Below are 4,893 nucleotides of genomic sequence, written 5' to 3'. Positions count from 1 at the left end.
AAATATTTTCTTTCAGTCTATGGTTTGTCTTTTTTTTTTGAGAAAAATATGATTTTATTTTACAATATTCATTGGAAAAAATACTGGAAGAATATATATAAAGCCTTCAACAGTGTTTATTCTGGGGTGATAGAAATTTTAGGTGGTAAACTTTACTCTTCATGCTACATATTTCTGTAATTTAAAACATTTTTTCATTTTAATGGGTATTACTTTTTATGTTTTAAAAATATGGAATGCTTCATAAATTTGTGTGCTATCTTTGTGCAGAGGACATGCTAATCTTCTCTATATTGTTCCAATTTTAGTATATGGGCTGCTGAAGCAAGCACTGTCTTTGCATTTTCTTAGGTATATCTTTTGAAGTGTAAACATTTAAAATTTTAATGATGTCTGGTTTACCAACTTTTTTCTTTTATGGGTTTTTTAGTGTCTTTTTGAAAAACTCTTTGCCTAATCTCAAAGTTGTAAAGATTTTCTCCTATGCTTTCTTCTAAACATTTTATAGTTTTACGTATAGGTTTATGATCCATTTTGAGTTAATTTTTATGTGTGGTGTGAAAAAACAGTCTTTTCCCCATTGAATTATCTTAGTTCCTTTGTCAAAATCAATTGACCATAAATTTAGGGGTTATTTCTAGACTTTCAATTCTATTAAATTGATCTATATGCCTATCTTTATGCAAATACCACACTGTCTTGATTATTGTAGGTTTATAGTAAATTTTGAAATTGGGTAGTAGAAGTCCTTCAGCTTTGCTCTTTTTCAAAACTGTTTTGGCTATTCCCGATCCTTTGCACGTCCCTATAAATTTTAGGTTTAGCTTGTCAATTTCTACAACAAAACCTCCTAGGATTTTCTTAGAGAGTTCATTGAATCTATAGATCAATTTTGGGAAAATTGCCACCTTAACAATATTGAGTGTTTCCCATGAACATGAATTGTTTCTCCATTTATTTAGACCTTCTTTAATTTCTCTCAGCAATGTTTTAAGTTTTCAGAGCACAAATCTTGAGTTTCTTTTGTTAAATTTATTCCTAAGTATTTTATTCTTTTGGATAAAATTGTCAATGCAGTTGTCTTCTTCTTTTTTTTTTTTTTTTTTGCGGTACGCAGGCCTCTCACTGCTGTGGCCTCTCCCATTGCGGAGCACAGGCTCCGGACGCGCAGGCTCAGCGGCCATGGCTCACGGGCCCAGCCGCTCCACGGCATGTGGCATCTTCCCGGACCGGGGCACGAACCCGCGTCCCCTGCATCAGCAGGCAGGCTCTCAACCACTGCGCCACCAGGGAAGTCCAGTTGCCTTCTTTTTTAAAAAAAGTTCTTATAGAGGGACTTCCCTGGTGGTCCAGTGGTAAGACTCCGTGCTCCCAGTGCAGGGGCCCGGGTTCGATCCTTGGTCAGGGAACTGGATCCCACATGCTGCAACTAAAGAGCCCGCATGCCACAACTAAAAATCCCGCATGCCACAATGAAGATCCTGCGTGCCGCGACTAAGACCCGACGCAGCCAAATAAATAAATAAATATTTTAAAAAATCTTATAGACATATAGTTGATTTACAATGTTGTGTTAGTTTCAGGTGTACAGCAAAGTGATTCAGTTATATATATGTATATATTAGTATACTCCTTTTTACATTCTCTTGCATTATAGGTTATTACAAGATATTGAGTATAGTTCCCTGTGCTCTACAGTAGGTCCTTGTTGGTAACACAGCTGTTTTAATTTTACTTTTGGATTGTTCATTGCTAGTATGTAGAACTGCAATTGATTTTGTATGTTGATCTTGTATCCTGAAACCTTGCTAAACTCATTTATTAGTTCTAGTAGTTATTTTTATTTTTAAAAATATTTATTTGGCTGTGCCAAGTCTTAGTTGTGGCATGCGGGATCTTCGTTGTGGCATGTGGGATCTAGTTCCCTGACCGGGGATCGAACCTGGGCCCCTGCATTGGGAGTGCAGTGTCTTAGCCACTGGACCACCAGGAAAGTCCCTCTAGTAGTTATTTTTAAAAGGATTTCTTAGGATAGGATTTTCTACATATAGGATCATATCGTTTATGAATGAAGATAGTTTTACTTCTTCCTTTCCAATGTGCATGTCTTTATTCTCCCCTCCTTTTTTTTTTTTTTTTTGTTGTTGTTGTTTGTACTGGCTTGAATCTCCACTACAGTGTTAAACGGAAATGGCAAGAGCAGACATCTTCACCTTGCTCCTGACACTAATGAAACAAACTTTTCCTTCATTTCAAATAAGGCGCTCTATGCAAAGATATTTTTGATGATGCTTGAACAATAACAAGGGCTTAGTTAAAAATATCTTTTTCCATCTTTATGTTGGTATTATATAAATCACTTTAAGAATTGAGTATTGGGACTTCCATGGTGGTGCAGTGGTTAAGAATCCGCCTGCCAATGCAGGGGACATGGGTTTGATCCCTGGTCCGGAAAGATCCCACATGCCACAGAGCAACTAAGCTCATGAACCACAACTACTGAGCCTGCACCCTAGAGCCCCAGCTCCACAACAAGAGAAGCCACCGCAAGTGAGAAGCCCGCGCACCGCAATGAAGAGTAGCCCCTGCTCGCCACAACTGCCCACGTGCAGCAATGAAGACCCAACACAGCCAAACATAAATAAATATTTTTTTAAAAAAAGAATTGCGTATTAGTTGGCTTTTGCTGCATACAACACAGCCCCAAAACTTAGTGTCTTAAAACAATAAACATTAAATTACTTCTCATGATTCTGTGGGTCAGCTGGGTGGCTCTTTTGGTGTAGGTAGGCCAGCTCAGTTGGTGCTGGAGGGTACAGGATGGCCTCGCTCACGTATCTGGCAGTTGGCGGGCTGGTAGGTATATGAGAGGCCTCTGCTGGCCTGGCTCACGTCCCTAACCCTAACCCTAATCCTAACCCCTAACCCTAACCCTAACCCTAACCCTTAACCCTAACCCTAACCCTAACCCTAACCCAACCCTAGCCCTAGGCTTAGGGTTCCCAAGAGCAGCATATGTAAGCATACCTCAAGCCTCTGCTTTCATCACATTTGCTACTGTCCTATGGGCCAGAGCAAGTCCTAAGGCAGCTTAGATTCAAGGGGTGAAGAAATAAACTCCACCTCTTGATGGGAGGAGCTGTGAAGTTACATTGCACAAGGACATGGAAACAGGGAAGAGTGGAGAATTAGGGCCATTTCCACAATCTACCACAAATAGGTTTGATTTCTACCTTTAAATACTTAGAGGCCTCTGGGTGTCACTTACATTAATTCTGAATTTTATGTTTGTCAACAAAGTGTGCAGAAATAAAGCCTATAATTTAACTAAATCATCCTTGATTATGCTTCGCACAAATTAATTTTTCTTCAAATTATCTGATCTTTTTTTTTTTTTTGCATGCGGGATCTTAGTTCCCTGACCAGGGATCAAACTCACACCCCCTGCACTGGAAGCGTGGATTCTTAACCATTGGACCGCCAGGGAAGTCCCTACCTGATCTTGAGTATGATGCTGAACTGGAGCATAAAGAAGAGACTGCTAGGTGCTCTCTCACTTCCTTCTAAGTTCTCTTTCAGATCAGAGGAAACCATGGACCATTCAGGAACTTCTTGGGAAAACAAAGACCTTCATTTCAGAGGCAAATCATTAAGCTGGCTGGGGCTTCCAGATGGGGCTGAAGCTTCCAGTAACTTCACACAAAGGCTCACATGGGTGGTGGCCTGGACTCTCATAGGACATTTGGCATTCAGTTCCCCTGCTAACAGGAAATACTCCTACTTTGCAAGACCCAATGAAGTTAAAGAAATTACCCTTGTGGCACAACTGGGTATTATATAAATCATTTTAAGAATTGTGTATTGGGACTTCCCTGTTGGTCCAGTGGCTAAGACTCCGTACTCCCAATGCAGGGGGCCCAGGTTCGATCCCTGGTCAGGGAACTAGATCCCACATGCTGCAACTAAGAGTTCACATGCTGCAGCTGAGTCCACATGCCATAACTAAAGATCCTGCATGCTGCAACTAAAAAGATCCTACATGCTGCAATGAAGATCTCGCACGTGGCAATGAAGATCCCGTGAGCTGCAACTAAGACCCAGTGCAGCCAAAAAAAAAGAATATAAAGGCCAAAGAAAACCACATGATCATCTCAATCGATGCAGAAAAGGCATTTGACAAAAATCCAACACACTTTCATGATAAAAAGTCAACAAACTAGGAATGGTAGTGAACTTCCTAAACCTGATAAGGGCATTCACAAAAGAAAGTCTACAACTGACATCATACTGGTGAAAGACTGATTGCTTTCACCCTAAGATTGGGAAGAAGGCATGGATGTTCGCTCTTACCACTTCTACTGGACATAGTACTGGCATTCTTCACTAGTGCAATTAGGCAAGAAAAAGGGAAAGGGCATACAGATTGAAAAGGAAGAAATTAATCTGTCCTTATTCACAGACAACGAGATTTTCTATGCAGATATAGAGAACAAACTAGTTGTTACCAGTGAGGAGAGGGAATGGGGGAGGGGCAATAAAGGGGGAGGGGCAATAAAGGGCTAGGGGATTAAGAGGTACAAATTATTATATATAAAATAAGCTACAAGGACTGTAGCTTACTTGTACAACACAGGGAATATAGCCAATATTTTATAATAACTATAATTGGAGTGTAACCTTTAAAAATTGTAATCACTATATTGTACACCTGTAACTTGTAAAATATTGTACATCAACTATACTTCAATAAAAATTTTTTTAAAAATTAAAAAAAAGATTGCCTATGTAGAAAATCTCAAGGAATCTACAAAAGCAAAACAAAACAAAAAAAAACAAAAACAAAGCAAAACAAAACAAAAAAATGCCTGGAACTCATAATTAAGCGAAGCATGG

General features: G+C 39.4%; 2 non-coding genes across 2 annotated transcripts; one reads left to right on the top strand and one right to left on the bottom strand.

Moving 5' to 3' along the window:
* Window positions 1–1,921: 1,921 nt before the first annotated feature.
* TRNAG-CCC (transfer RNA glycine (anticodon CCC)) lies at window positions 1,922–1,993 on the bottom strand. The gene has a single exon. It is a non-coding gene; the product is annotated as a tRNA-Gly (tRNA).
* A 1,876-nt stretch (window positions 1,994–3,869) lies between these two features.
* TRNAG-CCC (transfer RNA glycine (anticodon CCC)) lies at window positions 3,870–3,942 on the top strand. Its single transcript has one exon. It is a non-coding gene; the product is annotated as a tRNA-Gly (tRNA).
* The last annotated feature ends 951 nt before the right edge of the window (window positions 3,943–4,893 follow it).

Source organism: Lipotes vexillifer, unplaced genomic scaffold (genome assembly GCF_000442215.2).
Source record: "Lipotes vexillifer unplaced genomic scaffold, Lipotes_vexillifer_v1.1 scaffold129, whole genome shotgun sequence".
NCBI classification, from domain to species: Eukaryota; Metazoa; Chordata; class Mammalia; order Artiodactyla; family Lipotidae; genus Lipotes; species Lipotes vexillifer.
The sequence above is the reverse complement of the archived record's forward strand: the minus strand, read 5'-3'. Positions and strand labels throughout refer to the sequence as shown.